Raw genomic sequence first — 20,229 nt, forward strand, 5'->3', positions numbered from 1 at the left:
CACTGCACAAGCTTTTCCTACAGGGTTTGAATGGTGCATATGGACCTTGAGCTTATTTACAATCAAATTTGCAGCAAATCAGTTTTAATTAATTCACACTTTTTGTTATTTCTCTGTAAATCTGTGTGTGGACATTCTTGTTTCAGATTAAGACTATTCCTTTTTTTTCCATTTAGTTTAATGACATCATTGAACTAGATCAAAAAAGGGCATTCTTGGGATACGTCTATACTAGGAGTGCTTTATGAGCACGGGAATGCTTGTAGAGTATACTGGCAAAGCGTTCCTAGTGTGGATACAGCTCTGCCAGCCAACATGTACTTAGTACCAATATAATAAAGCCACCCACCACAGATGAAACTAGCTATACTGGTAAATGCACAACTTTGCAGTTATATCTGTATCGACACTAGTGGCTTTTGTCAACAAAGCCATATCAGTCAGGGACCACATCACTGACTGACACAGCTATCCCAGAAGAAGTCTATAGAGGCCAGGTCTCCATGATCTGAAATAAAAGAGTGTCCAGATAAAAACTTGCAGGGAAATAAAAGATGTGAACTACAAACTAATTTAGACCTCATTTACACAAGAGAGTTGCACTAAAAACTAAAGGCATGATTCTAAAGGCGTGATTTTAAAACCGTTTAGTTAAGCCAGTGCAAACCTTGGAATGAACACTCTTATTTTAGCTAAACTGGGTGTACATTGATTTAGTTTAAACTGATTTTAAACTAACGCAAACTAGGACACTTTTAAACCAAAATAAAAGTCCTTAGTCAATGCACTGGTTTAACTAAAGTTTTGAAAAACAAATTTAAGTTAAACCCACACACCTCTCTCATTGACATAGGTCTTAGTTATTTCAGTGCAAATGTGTCTGTATGAAAACTGCTTGTGGGAGCCTTCTACACTGAGGTGAATTTTACCCTATGGCCCTTTCTGGGCTAAGAAAATGAGGTGTGTTTATAGCGAACAGCGCTTAGCATACAGTGCCTACGCTACAATAGGAGCTAAGTGGCATTTCATAGTGTGTTAATTAACGTTATCTAACATTTTTGCTAAGCGCTTTCATTTTTCTAGCCTAGACAGTTCCTTTATGGATAAATACTCACTTTCATTTGTAGAATCCCAAAGTGTTCATCGTCCATATACAAGCTGTATAGCAGTAACTGTACTGGAATAGCTAAAGTGGTACAATCCCATCAAGGTGGATGCATTTATACTAGTATAAAAGAGATTATGTTTTCCGTAAGGGCAGAGGAATAAATTATACTAGCATAAAGCACCTTTATACCTGTGTCCACACCAGGGTTTGCACTGGTATACTGGAAAAAATCAGCCCCATAACCAACATAGTTATGCGAATACAAAAATACTGTGCTTATGCCAGGCCTCAGTGTCTGACTATCCCTGCCAAAATTCCTTCAACTCTGGACACACAATTACACGTTGTTTTTAGTACAGAAACACTCCTAAGCCCTAGCCTCCAGCAGGGTTCCTTTCCTGTATAATATAGGCACCATTTCTGCCCCAGATTATTATTTATATTATGATAGCACTTAAAAGCCCAATTAAGATGGGACCTCACTCTGTTAGGTGCTGTACATACATATTAAGAAAAAATACCTAAAGAGTTTATAATTTAAATACATAAGACAGCAAAAATAAAGTGACTTGCTCAAGGTCAGCATCAGGAATAGAACCACAGGTCAACAACGGGTCCATACCCGGACACAACTGTCCATGGTAAAAATTTTGAGGTCCGTGGGGGGCGCTCACAGGCGGCTCCCTGGAAGCGGCTCCCCATCCCTGCTGTTGCTGGCAGAGGAGCCGCTGGGCAGCTCTGTGTGCTGCTTCCACCCCCCCACCCCCCGCCCCCTGAGCACTGACTCCGCGGCTCCCAGCCCATTGGCCGGGAACCTTAGCAAATGGGAGCTGGGGTGGGGGGCAGCACCTGTAGACAGAGGCAGCATGCCTGCAGAGCTGCCTGGCTGCACCTCCGCCAGCAAGAGCAAGGATGGGGAGCCAATTGCGGGGAGCCTCCAGAGGACAGCCTGCCCACAAGTGGCTCCCCCATCCCTGCTATTGATAGCTGGCGGAGGTGTGGCCAGGCGGCTCTGCACACTGTCTCCATCCCTCCTCCCCGAGGGCAGACTCCATGGCTCCCAGCCCATTGGCTGGGAACCGCGGCCAATGGGAGCTGTGGGGGCGGCACCTGAGCAAAGGCAGCGTGCAGAGCCACCTGGCTCCACCTCCGTGTAGGAGCCAGAATGGGGACATGCCGCTGCTTCCTGGAGCTGCTTGAGGTAAGCGCTGCATGGAGCCTGCACACACACACCCCTGCACCCCACCCCCTGCCCCAGCCCTGATTCCCCTCCCGCCCTCTGAACCAGGTTCCAGCCCAGAGCACCCTCCTACACCCCAAACCCCTCATCCTCAACCCCACCCCAGAGCCTGCACCCCCAGCTGGAGCCCTCACACCACCCCCGCACCCCAACCCCCTGCCCCAGCCTGGAGCCCCCCTCCTGCACTCTGAACCCTTCACCCCCAGCCTGGAGCCCCCTCCTGCACCCCAAATCCCTCATCCCCAGCCCCACAACAGAGCCTGCACCCCCATCCCAGCCCTGTTCTCCAGCCTGGAGCCCCCTCCCGCACCCCTAATTTTTGGTCCCACCCCAGAACCCGCACCTCCAGCCCACAGCCTGTAACATCTCCCACACACCAACCCCTGACTCAGCCCAGAGCCCCCTTCTGCCCCCCACCAATGTCTTTCGCTAAGTCTGGTAATTTTGTCGAGTGTCTGTAACGCAACATGGTGGTGCTGACCCCTGAATAGAACTCAGGTCTCCTGACTCCCCATCCAGTATCCTGTTCACTAGACAACACTTCCTTATAATCAGAGTGTGGAATATAATAAATAAGAGCCTGATTATGCAAACTACCAAGCATCTCCTATGAGATACCAAGTTCCTTCTGCCTCTTTTCAAGTCAACTTGCATCGTTACTGACTTTGACACATCTATAAGGTGATGCTTAGCATCCTGCATCATTGTATCAATCTGCATGGAATTTGGGAGGTAGGAGCACAGTATGCAGGAGGGAAGAATTTACAGGACACTCCAGAAAGTCAGGCTGTGTGTTCACAGCTAGAATGCTAGCTGCAGCTCTCTGTACACAGTTCTCCTAATAAAGAGCCAGCTTAGTTTACAAGCATAAAGTCATTTTGTGTTTTTCTAGCACATGGTGCATTATACAAGCTGCAGGGCCCCAAAATGTCAGGCATCAGATCCTGCCAGACACAGCATGTAAGTTAAGAAGCAATTTAAAAAAAAAAAGACTCTGGGAAACAAATGGCATTGTACTTCCCTCAAAGCCAATAAAGATCCTACTCAGTTCAAATATCTTCTTTTTACAGTATTTGAGGAGGCTCAAAACTTTCTCCCAAACAGTTTGCTCAGCCTTAACTCAAAGTGAGTCTAAATCAGTTTGTCTCTCCTCAGGTCTTTGCTCCAATATACTCTGGAGACATTTTTGCTCTTAATTTTATTATATTTCTGACTCAGAGGCAGAATTTGTCAAATAGGAAAATTTCCTGCCCTATAGGTCTAGGAGGAGTCCCATTTTTCTAGATTTAGTGAAGGTGAGTCATATCAGGCACCACAGATTAAATTCTCTTAGGTCAGAATTTCTGTGGATTAAACCTAATGAAGATTGTTACATCTTGTTTAAACTTCAAGCCATTTTAGTGGAAAGGAAACATTTATTTTCTTTATTGATGATGCAGACACAAAAAAAATTGCTTTAAAGCAGCCACAAAGGAAGATCAACACAGAAGTCAGAAATAGGATAGAGAGACCATCTTTAAAATCCTGTGGGTCTAAATATGATAATAGAATTGAAGGATTAAAATAATGAAAAATAATGAGAAAAAGGATTAGATAAGAGGTGTTTTCTTTCTTGCTTGCTTATTATAGTCTTTGGGAAATGAGTACAGAAATCACATTTTCCTCTATAAGGGTCTCTCATTCTACAGTCCTGCAGACTAAGTTCCCATTCAGTTCAGGAAGTCCTTCTATTACCAGAAGGAGTTTTTCTTGTCTAAGGAATATAATAACTGCAGGGTTGGCCTTACCATGAGGCGAACTGAGGCGGCCACCTCAGGTGCTAGACTGGGGGGGGGGGGAGGGGGCACAACTAGGCCCCAGAGAGTAGAAAATTGTGTCTGCTGCTGGTGCATATGTAGTCTCTCTGCTCTAGATGCACAGAGATGGTGGAATGCTGTGCTGGAGGAAGGAGGGCACAAGAGAAATAATAGGCAGGCAGGAGAAAAGGTGAGAGGGAATAACAGAAAGCAGCAGGAGCTGCAGGGAGAGAGAGGAGGAGGAGCCTCTTATGTACCTCTCTAGCACCCACAGGAGCCTGGACTGATTAACACCAGCTTCTCAGGGAGCTTCCTCTTTCCTGCTACTTCCCTGAGCCCACTTGAGGAGAACAGGCAGTCAACTGAAGTAGTAGGAGCCAGTTAGGCCCTTACTTGATATCTTCCCTCACTCAGGCCCTGCTACAAGCCTGCTTATTTGTCCCCTTCAATTGAGTGTTGAGAGCCACTATAGCTGGCACAGAACAGCAGTCATGAGTGAAAGAAGAAAACACCCCTCTGGGGCAGCATTCAGAAAAAGAAAGCAAGCAAAGGAAGCTTTTCTATCTAAGCAGGAAGGAGGTCTCCTGAGATACATAGACACAAATGTTCACGGTGAGCCTTCCGGCCCCAATGAGGATGTGAGTGGTGAGGAGATGCCTGATCTTCCATTTAGTCAGAGTACAGGTGACCTGGCAGCTACTGCAGCATCCATATCTCCATCTCAAATGGATGTAACAATGCACATTCCTGAAGAAAAGTGTAGATCAGAGAAGAGTGTGGTGGAGGCACAAAAAACAATTGCTGCTGAGTTTAGTTTCCTAAGTGTGGATGATCCAGGACTGTCGACCCACTTGAGCAGTAGCCTGAGGGACTTCTTTGTACTGCATGGGCCACAGCAAGTGAAAAAATTCATATTCCCCAAAGACAATGAAAATAGAAGTTTCCATCCAACACATTACTGGCGTGAAATCTCCAATGGTGACAAAATGGAGAGGCCATCGCTTATGTACTCAAAAAACCCAGAATGCTGCATAGTGTTTTTATTGCAAACTCTTCCAGTCTAATGTTCCAGCCACATTGGGTTCTACAGGAACAAAGGACTGGAAAAATCTGGCTAGAAATCTGGCATGCCATGAGAAGGCAGCAAATCACCAGAGAGCATTCCATAGGTGGAAAGAGCTTGAGATGAGAATAAGGTTAAAGGCCACCATAGATGATCAGCATCAAGAGAAGATTGCATCAGAGTCTCTTTACTGGCAAAATGTTCTGAAAAGGCTCATTACCATTGTGAGAATGTTTGCTACCCAAAACCTAGCACTGTGTGGCACTTCAGATCAGCTGTTTGTGCCAAACAATGGAAACTTTCTTAACATTGTGGAGCTGATGGCTGAATTTGATGCTGTACTCCAGGAGCATCTAAGAAGAGTCACCACCCAAGAAATGTACACACATCACTACCTTGGAAAAACAATTCAAAATGAGATCATGCAGTTACTGGCATCAAAAGTCAAACAGAAGATTGTGGCAGATATGAAGTCAGCAAGGCATTACTCTGTTATTCTGGACTGCACACCTGACATCAGCCATACAGAACAAATGACTTTACTGGTGCGTTTTGTAACAACAACAGAACCTAGTGAAAATGTCCCTGCAATGGTGACTGTCAGAGAGCATTTTCTAGAATGTATTGACATTGATGATACTACAGGAGCTGGTATGACAAATGTGCTTCTTAAAAAGCTGGAAGATACGGGAATTACGATAGCTGACATGAGAGGTCAGGGCTACGATAATGGTGCCATCATGAGAAGAAAGAACAGAGGAGTGCAGACACAGATCCGAGAGATAAACCCTCGAGCTTTTTTTGTCCCATGCAGTTCTCATTCATTGAACGTGGTGGTCAGTGATGCAACATCAGCTTCTAGTGAGGCTGCTGAATTTTTTAAATGTGATTCAAAGCATCTATGTATTTTTCTCTGCATCAACTCATCGATGGCAAATTTTGAAGCAACATCTGGGAACATCCTCTCTGACACTGAAACCATTGAGTGCCACATGATGGGAAAGTCGAGTGGAGGTGATAAAGCCTATCAAACACCAAATTGGGAAGACAGATTATGCCATAGTTGCCATTATGGAGGATAATGCTATGACAGGAACTGTTTGTGGGAGAACAGTGGCGGAGGGAAATGGAATCACCAGAAACATACATAACTTCAAATTTCTGTGTGACTTAGTGTTGTGGCATGACATACCGTTTGAAATAAATGTTGTAAGCAAGAGACTCCAAGGTGTTGACCTTGATATATCTGGAGCAATGGAACAACTGGACAAAGCAAAGTCATACCTACAGTCTTACCGGTCAGGTGAGGGATTTCAAAACGTCTGAAGAGTGCACAAAAGTTGCCAGAGGAACTTCACAATGAAGTGATTTTCCCACCCATTCAAGAATACAAGAGTCACCGAAGAAGAAGACATTTTGATTATGAGGCACAGGATAATCCCATAAGTTGAATTCTTTAACCAGGTGCTAGATTGTGCAATACAATCAGTTGAAGAACGTTTCATGCAGCTCAAGGAACACAGCAGTATATTTGGGATGTTGTATGATATTCCAAAACTCCTCACTATACCTGAAGAAGGCCTACACCAGCAATGCAGGGCACTAGAGACAATGTTGACACACGATGACATGCGCAATATTGATGCGAGTGATTTAGGTGATGAACTGAAAGACCTTTCAAGATACGTTTCAGCAGAATCAACTCCAAAGGCTGTTCTGGAATATATGTGCACAGATAAGATGACCACCCTCTTTCCAAATGCTTTTGTTGCTCTGCGCATACTTCTAACACTTCCTGTAACAGTTGCCAGTGGAGAACGCAGCTTCTCCAAGCTGAAGTTAATAAAAACACAGCTACGCTCCTCAATGACACAGGAGAGGCTGGTCAGCCTTGCAACTATCTCAATAGAGAATGAGCTGGCCCAGACTGTGGACCTTCAGGAAGTAGTTCAAATCTTTGCAACCAAGAAGGCACGGAAAGCACCACTTTGATTATTTAAACAGATAAAAATGCCAGTGTTTACTATGCAGACAAGAAAAGTTACATTTGCTGTTCAGGCGTTTGAAAGTTAAGTGTTACTTAAAATTTTTGAACAAAGCATCAAAGTTGTTAGTTCTCCTTTATTGGGGTAGGTAGCAGAGCAGTACCATGAGAGGAGTAGAACAGGAAGAAGGCAGAACTGAGACCTTTCAAAGTTTTGGCCCAAGCGAGGGGGCATTTGAGCTCCCCACTTCAGGTGCCAAAATGTTGTGGGCCGGCCCTGAATAACTGTTATTACGGTAGTGCATAAGACTCCAAACAGTGATCACTAGTAGCCTGTTATGCTCGATGCTGTACAAAAAGAAAGCTTCTGCCCCAAAGAACTCCCAGTCTAGGCGTTAGACAATAAGCAGTAGATGAATAAACAGGCAAATGAGATGACTGACAGGAAGTCAAGATAACTGTAGAGACAGTTGTGATTGAATAAATTAGTCATGACAAAAGTTGCAATAGTCACAAATGGTTGCCACCCAAACTAATGCTAAAGAGGATCAGGCCCTAATTGTCACACTATAGACAGGACCTTGGTGACATTCTATTGTTCTGAGCCCCTCTCCTTTGCCCACTATGCATATCACGAGTTGTCATTTTTCCTCTAAATAACGTTTTGCAAACTCTCCTCTACCAACTGGATACTTCATGAAAGGCAGATCTGTAAATATATTCTATTAGTATGATGTGGTATGATTTACAACAGTCATTTTGTCACAGCTATTGCCAGGAGAGCAGAATCCATCTGCAGTAAGAAGCTTTTAAGTGCGTTAATAATTTATGCTGCCTCTATCCACTCTTCCTGTTTGTTGCTGTTCTGGCAGAATGGCTACTCCCTGATCCCTCTTATAGTTGAAATGTAGCATGGTTTTGAGGACAGATCAGATTTGTTCTTCTTTATGTATTCTCTTTTACTCTAAGTAATAGTTCAGAAGGGTCGGCTGAAGGAAAAGAATGTGTGTGTTGATAAGCAAAGTCTGAAGAACAAATTAAACTTATTGGAAATTCAGGAACACTGCATGTACACCCGAAAACAAAGAACCACAAATAGAGAGCACAACTGAAGTATTAGCTGCAAGAAAATACTCAAACACAATCCAAGTAATACTGTGAAGCAATATAATCACTCCTCACTTCTTCCATGTTTAGGACAAGAGTGTCACCCACCCAACATATCCTTGCAAAGAAATAAGGGCCATAAGACATTCAACTACTTCCCTAGGTGGGCAATCTGTATTGTGGTTATAGTGCAGGAGAGTAAGAGAGACCAGCCTCTATCTATAGGCTGTTATAGAGGCAGTGTTGTCTAGTGGACAGATGACCAGACTGGCAATTGGCAGACCTGAGTTCTATTTCTGACTCTGCCACTGGCCTGCTGAGTGACCTTGGGCAAGTCACTTAGCCTCTCTGTGCCTCAGTTTCCACATCTATAAAATGGGGATAATGGACTCCTTTGAAAAAAAATTAAATTCGTGGCTGAAAAGCACTATGTAAGAGTGAGGTGTCATTAATATAGGGCTGTTATCCACCAACCCATGCAGGGAATGGTTCTAGCCTTGACTCTGCCCCCTCAATGCACCAGCCAGTGCAGCTGAGCCCAGGAAGAGGGGGAAGTAAATTACAGTCAGAGCAGCACACGAGTCATGCCAGAATACTGTTTCAGCTCTTTTTAGAAGCCAGAATGGCATTCCAGCACTTCTGCTGTCCCAGGCCTTTTCCTTCCCAGCTGCTAAAGCATCCTGAGCCAAAGATGCCAGTTCCAGGCTAGTACGGGGGACGCTCAGTGGTAGGTCAGCATAGAAGGAGCCGGGGATGCAGCTGCCAGGACTGAGCAAGGGAATGTGGAGCTGCCAGGATCCCAGAGTGGAGCTGAAGCTGGACAATCACTGGAGCCATACAGCAGAGCCACACATATGGCGGAGTCCTCTGTGAGGAGCAGGAGCTCTGCAGCAAGAGATCCCTACTTCCTTGAGTCTCTCCCTGCTTCTCTACTGTCCTCATCTTCCTCCCAGCAACCCTTCTACTCATCAGTGTCCCATTACCCAATACTCCCTTCCAGGGCCTCCCATTACCCTGTATTCCAGAACTGCACCAAACGATGGTCTGGCACAGATTACCCACTCCCAGAGCAGGGGGGTCCTAGAGTCCAAACTGTGACAATTTGGTCCCTGTGTTATGTGAAAACTGGACTTGACTTAACCCTCAGCTATCTTGTGTAGTTAGCCACCATAAACTGGAAGCGTGGACACCACATATTGAGAAAGAATTTGGCCTTGCTTAGGCAGGCACACACATCTGCACAGCTGCAGTGTTGCGAACAAGGATAGCTGACCTTGATCTGGGTGCCTGTGTCTGTCAGTTTCTTGCTAGAGCTGTTTTGCTGATCAGTAGAAATTATGAGTTCTTTGCTGTTGCTAGGGAAATGGTCAGCCCATTGGGGATTACTTTGAATTATGCTTTGTTTTGAGTTACCTATTAAAAGATTAGTTAAAAAGCGTACTTTGGAGAAGTTTGGATTTTCTAGGAGTGAGAAGACACTGACATTAATCTTCCCCAGCAGCTAGGAGGAAGGCTGGCCACTGGAAACCTGCTACTGCCACTTGACACCACTTCAGACTTTGGGTGATATTCTGGGGTGCTCTAGACTATTGCTGTTTTACATGTGTGCTTTGTACTAAAAAATAAGAAATTTTGAGTGGAAGCACTCTTCGGTGTGCTAATAATTTATCAGATGATTTATTTCCTGACACCGCCTGGAAAACAGATTAGTTACCATAGTGCTGGGTTCAGATACCCCGGGTAACACCTGATCTGCTTCTGCGGCAGCACATTCAGCATTTATTAGCGCTCATGGTAAATCCACAGTCCAGTCATGAATCAATAATTCATAGATGCAAAGTGCTGGATGCCCATTAAGGAGGTTGGTGGGATTTCAGAAAGAGCCTTGATGTTACAGGAATCTCTTCCAAAGGCAAGAGGGCTGTAGGTTTCCTATAGGATGCTGGAAGGAACATGGTGCCAAGAACCTGTTAGAACTGTTTGTGGGTAAGAGTGTAGGCCATATAGGGCTAGATTCACAAAAACGTTGACATGGGACATTGAGCTGCACCACATCTAACTTTTAGGTGCTTAGAAAGTTAAGTATTTAGGTTCCCGACATGATGAATGGGGAGAGACAGGCACCTTACAAGTGTAAGTCACAAAAGCCAGCATGCTAGGCAACTCCCCACCTAAGCTAGCCAGTGGGAGATGCTAGGGAGAAGAGTATGTGCTAAACCTCACCCCTCTCATAGAGATAGGTACCTAAGTCTGGGCTGCAGGGAGGCATCTCCCTCTGCTTGGGATTCTCAGATCCTCTCTGCAATCCCTCTCTTGCTGTTAAGCGCCTATGGGTTTTTTCCCCCCAAGTGTGTGTGTGTGTGTAGGGGGGTGGTGAAAGAGGGTATTCCCTAATAACTTGTAGCCCAGTGGATAGGATACTCACCCAGGATGTAGGAGACCCCCTCATCAAAGTATCCTAAAGCTCTGTTGTTACAGCACTCACCGGAGAGGTGGCAGATTCCTGTTCAAACCCCTTCTGCCCCAGGGGTCTCCCACATCCCAGGTGAGTACTCTAACCATTGGTCCAAAAGTTGTGAGGTTACTGCGACACCATAACGTGTTTTGACACAGACACACATTTAAAATTAGATTTAAAAAAAAACAAACAACTGACATGGACACCAGCCAGAAAGATAAAATAAGTATAATAAACAAAGCCCCTCTTTTCCATGGTAGGTTGGGCCTTTTCAGCAAATTCTTCTCCCTTTGTTTGCTGCTCCAATTTCCTCCTGACTGTGTGTAATCAGGATCAATTATATTCCTTCTTCTGAAACTTCACAATATCACTTCAGGAGAACCGAAATAGAATGCCCAAGCAAATTTAATTGTTCATTATGATGTCACTATGAGCAACATATATACAGACCAATGCCTCAGCGACGCCCACAGCACAAACTTAAACTATTAAAACACCAGGATAGTATAAAATGAACAGTTATAACGGCACTAAATCATGGTCTTATTGTGTTTGGCTGATTCTCCTGAATTCAAAGTAACTTTGATCTTATACTTCAAAGTGTGTTCCTCCCTAACATCCATTCTGCTTCAAAAATTCCTGTCTCAAAATAAGGCTGTTCATCCATTAGTAAAGAAATCAATTTTCTATATTGTGATGAACCCCGCCTCCCAAACAGTCAGAATAGTCCAAAAGGATATATAAGAATATAAAAATAAAAGAGCTCATGCATTTAACTATTGGATGGTCAAGGAAATTGTATATTGTTAGAGGGCTTTCCTTCACCCCCTCCCATGGTTCTTGTTATGCAGACAGAAAGCAGAAGACCAGAAGTCCAAACTGCAGGCAATGCGATGTTTATTGGGGTTAGTTCCAAGCAAATATATCCATAACTCTACATGCCGGCAGAATCTGTTTCCCAGTGTTCTGTTCCCAGCTCTGACACCACAGAGCGTTTACCCCATGTCCTCCTTCCCAGCTCTGATGCCACAAAGCCTTGCCTGTGTCCCTGTTCCCCCTTCCCTATTCCTACCGCCTCCTCCTTAGCAGGCCCAAACATACCCGCAGTGCACGCCCCAGTCACACCCCTTACAACTTACGATCATGTTCCATTTTGGAGGGTCATGAGTCTAGTGTCTTCGTTCCACCTCTTTTGTATCCCATGGGAGGGGTAATGAGTGAGGTTGTGTTCTGGCCAAGGCCAGACTTTTTTTGGCTTTTAGTGTTTCTTATGCCTCCCCACCAACCCACCGCTCCCCACAGCCCCTTTGCTTCTCCTAACTGGTTGCTTGACCTTGGCTTGAGAAAGGAGCCAGGCAGCCTTTCAGTGTATGCTCATATATTACACTCCCACCATGCCCTGTAACACTAACTGCTCTATCCCTTATCTCTTCCCATTGTACTAAAAGCCCCCTCTGGTTGTGGGAAATGCAACACAGTGTGTCTTTGATACTCTTTATCTTATACTAATATGTGTGAGGAACAAACCCAACATTCTATCTCAGGCTGACAAACAAGCCTATATACTAACATATATTATTGACAGTTCAATATTCATTGTGGATAAAAAAGATGAACTTTTAAAATAATGATCAGATGTAAAACAAAAACAAAAAACAAAAAAAACAAAGAAGAGGTTGTCACACCTTCCCCTCCTTCAAATACAGTGGTAAGAGCATCCACAAGACTTCTTTAGGGCTGGGGACATATCTACATAATAATTTTAAATCAACCTGCGTTAGGTCCACACTACCCTCCTTCTGTTCTCGGTGAACGTCCTCACCAGGAGTGCTTCCACCAACTAGAGAGAGGCAGTGTAGGAGGCTGAAAGCCAGGGCTCTCAGCTCCCCGCAGCTCCCCACCGAGAGCCCAGCTGACGCCTGGGGCTTCTCGCCTCCCCGCTCCTAGCCAGGGAGATCTGCTCCTGGAGTCCAGCGGGCTGCCGTGCTCCCAGCGGAGAGTGGGGAGTCAGGACCCCAAAGGACAGCAGGGCTCCCAGTGGGGAGCCCAGGCAGCAGCCCAAGCTGGGAGCCTGGGTGGCAGCCCGGCTTGGAGCGGAGACCCGCAGCAGCCTGGCTGGGGAGCCAGGAGCTGGCTTTCTTGCAAGTCAGCCAACAGCTGATGTAAGTAAGGCAGTGTCTACACAGATGCTGTGTCACCCTAAGTACACCGATATAAGCTCTACACCTCTCATGTCGGTGTAGTAGGGCACTTATATCGGCAGGAGCAAGCTGTAGTGTAGACACTGACATAGTTAGGTCGACATAAGCTGCCTGGGAAAATAATTTCTGCAGAATGACAACTTTGCCTGCAGTAGTTATAGTCAAGCATGCTAAACCAAGCATTTTGAGTTTGGTTCAGCATACAATGGGTTACCATTTCAATGTTTGAATTGCATAGTCATAATGCTGTGGACCTGTGGTACCATGTCATAAAACAAACATTGTCATATAGCAAAGAAAAGAAGGGATTGTTTACTGATGGCCTACCCATAATCCAAAACCCATTGAAGTCAATGGAAAGACTTCTATTGACTACAATGGACTTTGGGTCAGGTCCTAAATACTTACCACTGGATCATGGAGTGCCAAGGAACCAGACACACAGAGAATTTACCGGTTAAGAAATCCAGGTTAATTTTGTAGATTAAGTTTGTCCCAGGAGTCCCTCCTGGAAGCAGGGGTGCACTCCTCCAGTTCTTCCCACCAAATACTTATGTGACTGCACCTCTGAGTAGAAGGCAGGGTTCAGATTTGAATTTAACCATTCTTTTCATTAGCAGTAGAAGCTGCAGATCAAGCTTTACAATCCCCTAGATCTCCCTTACTCCACCAACCCCTTTTAGGGTAAATGGAATTGTACTTTCAATAAGCCACCATTTGTTACACAGGTGCACAACTTGGGTGTGACACTAGATCTTGGACTGCCCTTGAATGTCAGGAGATAGTAGTTGTTTTTCATGCAGGCCTGGTGACAAGAGTGTGACCTTTTCTCACCAACATGGACTTTGGCAGAATTACCCAGGCCTTTCCAAGATTTAATAATTGGAATGCTGTAGGAGCTACATATTGAGACAATTCAGTAACAAGCCAGTAGAGAATGTGGTGGCCTAGTCACAGGTGGAGTTTCACACCAAGAGGAAATAGCACCAGTGCTCAGAGAAAAGCACAGGCTATCAATTTCTAGGTGGAATTCTACATATTGGTTTCAATCTATAAAGCCTGAAATAGTTTGAGACCTTGTTACCAGAGTGAGCACCTCTTTGCTCAAGCCATACTGTTGCAGTTACGGTGCAGCAGTTCCCCTGAGTATTACAGATAACCCTTTCATGCCTTGATTCAGCAAACCATTCCTGTTCAGCAACTTATTTATCCATATACTTAACTTTAAGCATGTGCCTCAATTACATTTACTTTAATAGGACCTAAGCACATGCTTATGTCTTTTGCAGAACCAGGGCCTCAGGGTTGAAAAGAGAAAGCCACTCTGGAAATACACTTCTGTATGATTTCTTCTATTGCCAAGTAATATCACCACTTTATTGTTTTATTTACAGTCTTCGTACCTTAAGGTTCTTCCTGAGAGAGAGAGAGAGAGAGGGGTGTGTGTGTGTGTGTGTGTGTGTGTGTGTGTGTGTGTAGCAGCAGCCTCTGAGGTGCACTGCCAGTAATATCTCCAAGAATAGACCACCATTATTTTTCCTTTAAACTATAACCCTCCAAATTTTTCCAGAATTTTATTTTCAACTGTTAACTTCCCTACTTGTAGAAAGTCTAGAGGAGATCAAGTCAAAGAACTTACTGAAAGTTACTCTTGCTGCATATGGCAACAGTGAAAAATCATAATTAGAGAAAATTTACACTTTTTAAAAATTGTAAAGGTTATGTGGCTACTACATACAAAAGCTCAGAAATATAAAAGATAATCATAAACATGTGCTCTTCAAATATTAGCTGCACAAAAGGGCAACTTCAGCTCCAAGGCCAATCTCATTAGCAAGAAAGAGAATCAGTATTAAGATGAAGAGTTTTTCCTAGTGTTGTAACAAGAGGTCAATGAGGGGCCAGCTTCAACATTTTCCTCATCTACAATGTAAAGGCAGCGCTAAGTGAAATCAGACCTTGTCTCAGTTTAAATTCTATTATCTCTAACATTAACATGTTTATTTGACGTTAGAGACACCAGACCCATGGGAGAGCATGCAAAGTGTTTTATTTCCACTTGACTATTTCAGTAATACATTTATATTGCCCCTATTACCATAGTATTTGAGCGCCTCACAAGCTTCAATATATTTATCTTCAAAATAACCTTGTGAGGTAGGGAAGAATTATCCCCATGGAGACCCGAGACACAGAGAGAAGTGAATTGCCAAAAGGTCATACAGAATATATGTGGTAAGTTAGGAAATTGAACCTCAGTCTCCAGAGTCTCAGAGTAGCATCCTAACCAAAGAAACATCCTGCCTCTTCCTTTGGCTAAGCCTAGTCTGTCCTCTTGGGCTACCTGCAGAAAGGGTCAGGTTAGATGAGGGGTAGGCACCCTATGGCACGTGTGCCGAAGGCGGCACGCGAGCTATTTTCAGTGGCACTCACACTGCCCAGGTCCTGGGCACCGGTCCAGGGGCTCTGCATTTTAATTTAATTTTAAATGAAGCTTCTTAAACATTTAAAAAATCGTATTTACTTTACATACAACAATAGTTTAGTTATATATTATAGACTTATAGAAAGAGACCTTCTAAAAACGTTAAAATGTATTACTGGCACGCAAAACCTTAAATTAGAGTGAATAAATGAAGACTCGGCACACCACTTCTGAAAGGTTGCCGACCCCTGGGTTAGACTAACAGGATGGACCTCTTCACCTACCCCACTGTGTGTGTGTTTGCCTGAGTAGGAATTGGAGGAAGTACAGATTAATCTGAAACATAAAAGGAAAAGTGGTCCATTACAGCAGCACTGGTATTGGTATTATCAGAGTTACGGTTTGGTATATTTTTCCATGACAAACATCTCTCCTTCAAACCTTGTAATAGTGTTGCTCTCCAATTCTGGCTGAAAAATTTGGTCTATACATTACCACATTAACCCCAGATTTTTCTTTAAAAGAAACTGTGTAAAAATTCAGACCGTTTTTTGAAATAAGAAGGTGGCAAGGGATTTGATTTAGAAACAGTCTAAGGCACGGGTGGGCAAACTTTTTGGCCCGAGGGCCACATCTGGGAATAGAAATTGTATGGCGGGCCATGAATGCTCACAAAATTGTGGTTGGGATGTAGGAGGGGGTGCGGGCTCTGGAGTGGGTCAGGGGATGAGGAGTTTGGGGTGAGGAGGGTGCTCTGGGCTGGGACCGAGGGGGGATCAGGGCTGGGGCAGGAGCACGGGGGGAGGCTCAGAGGTACAGGCTCTGGGCAGTGCTTACCTCAAGTGGCTCCCGGAAGCAGCGGCATGCCCCTTCTCTGGCTCCTACGCAGAGGTGCGGCCAGGCACCACCCCTGCAGCTACCATTGGCTGCGGTTCCCAGCCACTGGGAGCTGCAGGGGCGGCGCTTGGGGTGGTGGCAGCATGCAGAGTGGAGCCCCCTGGCTTCCCCTACGTGTAGGAGCTGGAAGGGAGCCATGCTGCTGCTTCCGGGAGTTGCGCAGAGTGGCCCCCACCTCTGCTCCCTGGCTGGAGCGCCAGAGCGGGGCAAGCCCCAGACCCCACTTTCCAGAGGGAGCTCAAGGGCCAGATTAAAATGGCTGGTGGGCCGGATGCAGCCCACAGGCCGTAGTTTGCCCACCCCTGGTTTAAGGGGCAAAATGTAGAGATCACTGAATACAAAAAAAATGAAACTCTATTCAATGTCTAAATCATCTACACCAAATTCCTCCACTTTTTTCCAACTGCAATACACCATTTACTTACCTCAAGTGCGGGAGTGAGAAACCGCGTTGCTGAAAATATGAGGTTGAGAATTCCAAAGCAGTGCATGGGATTCAGACATGCAATTTTAAACGGAAGACTTGTTTGTAAATCCGCAAGACTACTTGGAAAAACACATCTTACCTGCTCCTATGCTAGTTGGAATGCATGCTTTAGTTCTGTAGCATGTTACAGGGTAGCCAGCCAAAATGAACATCAGTGAGGGAACATAAAGGGGGAAGCAGAGAGGGAAGCTGTTGAAGGACAGGGAAGAGCTGTAAAGAATTAAACCAAGATAACGGAGATAACAAAATGAGAAGAGAGAAGAAAACATACAAAGATAAGGAGTGAGAAGTATAAAGGAGAGGGTAAGACTAGAAAGAGGATAACAGAGATAGCCAGAGAAATATCATAAAAAAGACAGAGCAGTGGGCATTAAGCATAATCAAGGTCTATAGAACCAAATCTGAGGGCTTGTCTTCACTACCAGTGTAAGTTGACCAAAGTTACGCTACTCTAGCTACGTTATTCACGTAGCTTAGTCAATGGAGCTTAGGACTTATCGCTGTGTCTTCACTGCAGTGCGTCGACGGGAGACGCTCTCCAGTCGACTTCCCTTACTCTTCTCGGGGAGCTGGAATACTGGGTTGACCGGAAAGCACTCTGCCGTCAATTTAGTGGGTCTTCACTAGACCCGCTAAATCGACCCCTGCTGCATCAATGACAGCAGTGTCGATCTCCCCATAGTGAACATAAGCCCTGAGTAACAAAAGTATGAGAAAGGAAGGCAAAAGAACTGGATGAACCATAGCAATGAGGATCTCCACTAAACTCAAGCATCACCAAACACACTGGAGTCATTGTGATTCAGGTTCACGCCAGGATTTCTGCTAGCTGCACCCTCCTCTTCAAAATGACCTTTCCACCATAAATATGGCACTCTCAACACTTACACCTCCCTCTACTCAACACACACCAACCAAGCAATTTTTACCCCCCAACTAGAAAAGTGCCATAGGGACATCATTATTGTTATGATTTTACATGACAGGAACACAGATACTATAATGATGGGCATCAGTATAACACCCTAAAACAGGTAGGTAGTGAAGACTGTGGCAGAGGCCTTCTGTGTTGGAAGGTCTACCCAGGAGGAAGGTTGCAATGGTGGTGGAAAGCAGACATAGCCTTCCCTTCACCAGTAGTCTTGCAGGGAGCCAGAGCTCCATGAGAAGAAAGTGTGCAGGCTAGGAGGAGCGTGTGGACAAGGTATGGTGATTTAGCTAGACTTCACAGCATCTTCTGCCATCAGGGCTCCTAATAAAGTTGGCTTTCCCCAGAATAAATCTCCATTTTTTTAGGATTATGGAGACAGGATGTTTTTTAGATTAAAGCCCTTGAGTGGAATTCAGGGGCTGTGAATTCAGTTTCCACTGTGACACCCTGGCACCCAAATATTCACCACTGTCATGTAATTAGGATATGTTTTGCACAAAGTATGTCTTGCGAGGTATCATTCTAAAAGTCTTGGTCTTCTAGACATTAATATCTCATTGGATTGTGTGTGCCACCACTGTATGTGAAGTTATGAAGTTTGGCTATGTATGTGTTACTGAAACACGCGAGGTTGAAAACACCCACAGGCAGCCTTTCAAGTACAACAATAAAAAGACCAAAAAATGTTAATGGCTTACTGAGGAAATGCACAAGGATTACCCCAGGAACTGTGTACAACCTCTCAGAGATAGCATTACACAATGGGAATGGTTTGACCCAGGTCACAGCAAAAGAGCTTTTCAACAAGTGGGAAGAAGATATAAAAGGGGGAAATGACATCATGATGGTACCTCACCCTCCTTACAACAACACACCTGAAAACCCCTGAGGAACAAAGACTGAACTGTGGGAAGTGATGGTCCCAGGCTAGAGGGATTTCTAGTCTGTCTATGAAAACCTGGGAAACCCAAGCTGCAAAGCAAAGAATCTGCCAGGCTGTTTATTACTCAGGGTGAGAATTTGCAAATTCATATCCTACCTATCTATTACGTTAAGCTTAGTTTGCATTTTTGTTTATTTACTAGGTAATCTGCTTTGATCTGTTTGCTATCACTTAAAATCTATCTTTTTTGTAGTTAAACTTATTTTATGTTTTAATCCAAATCAGTGTGTGTTTGACTAAGGTGTCTGGGGAAAAGCTCAGCTTGGTTACCACAAGTGTTCATGGTTTTCTTCACATTGAGGGAGAGGCGAACTGGGTGTTAAACCCGTATACTGGCCAGATTTGACCAGGGCAGGACGGTACTGCTCTGGAGTCCTAGGCTGGTGGTGAGGGAGCCTGCATATAACTGCAGCTGGGTGTGTCCCTTCCTGTGTGAATGCTGGTGAAAGTGCAAGCTTGGAGGGCTTTGCAGCTTGTCACAGCAGCACAGTGAGGGAGCGAGCCCAGGCTGGTGGGTCAGAGGGCTCAGTGGTACCCCAGTTCCAGGTGGCAATCCGGGGGAACCCATCACACTGGCTTTGCCATAGACTCCTTGTGTCACCTTAGCACAGTCACAAATTCTGTGCCTCAATTCCTAATGTATACAGTGAGATAATAGTGTGCCTTATTCTCCTGTTTTTGTCTGTCTTTCCTATGTAGATTCTTAAGTGTTTGGAGCAGGACTCCTCTTCCTATGTGTCTGTCAAGCACCCAGCGCAGGAGGGTCCTCAGTCAGAGCTTCTAGGTGCTACTGTAATACAAATATAAATAATGTTATACCACAGCAGCCACTGCAGTATCCAAGAACGAATGGTGGCAGCACCACCATTTGTCTTCCTTGATGGTGATTCTTCTCTGAAGCTGTATCAGTTTGGGTGCCTCTAGCCCACAATAACTGATCAATACGATACTCACTAAAACAAGAATGTTCTGAATGATGCGTCACCATCTTTTTAATATAGCAGAGTTAGTTTTCAAAGATACAAACTTTTCCAACTAAAGACCTCCAAACTTTCCATTGGTTTTCCCTAATACACCCACACGGTATCATCAACCTTAAAAAAGTACCTTGGCCCAGTTAGATCTAAAAGAGGAACAACTGAGGGGGGAAATCACCACCCTATCATATTCCTTAGCTTGTAGAAATTATGAAGTGCTCCAAGCCAAGAAACAATTGAGCTGCTCAAGGCATAGGACAAGTGTGTGAGGGAAGAATATTGCAATGTCCCTTTGAAAGTGTTGGTTTCTTTTAAGAAGAAGGGTGAAGAGGATTATGAGGAAATTGAGGTGAAGCAGGAAGATAAAGAAGAATAACGATGTACTGAAGAATACACTCCCCTTCTGCTATTCAGGGCTTCCCTGTCCCTTCTTCAACTCCACAGAGTGAAGGGGGGCATTTGGTTCTTGCTACCTTAAGGGTAGACTGTGACTTTAGGTACAGGTTTTAGGGGAATAACAGCAATGGCTGAGGTGTATTCTGTGCCAGGCCAGGAGATACACTGGCTCAGAGACACCTCTCTGAGCTGCAATTCACACACACACACACACAC

At 44.7% G+C, this 20,229-nt stretch overlaps 1 pseudogene; it reads left to right on the forward strand.

The window, feature by feature from the left end:
• The window catches only part of LOC135879890 (uncharacterized), a 33,089-nt pseudogene extending 13,096 nt beyond the window's left edge, over positions 1–19,993 (forward strand).
• The last annotated feature ends 236 nt before the right edge of the window (positions 19,994–20,229 follow it).

Source organism: Emys orbicularis, chromosome 6 (assembly GCF_028017835.1).
Source record: "Emys orbicularis isolate rEmyOrb1 chromosome 6, rEmyOrb1.hap1, whole genome shotgun sequence".
Taxonomy (NCBI): Eukaryota; Metazoa; Chordata; order Testudines; family Emydidae; genus Emys; species Emys orbicularis.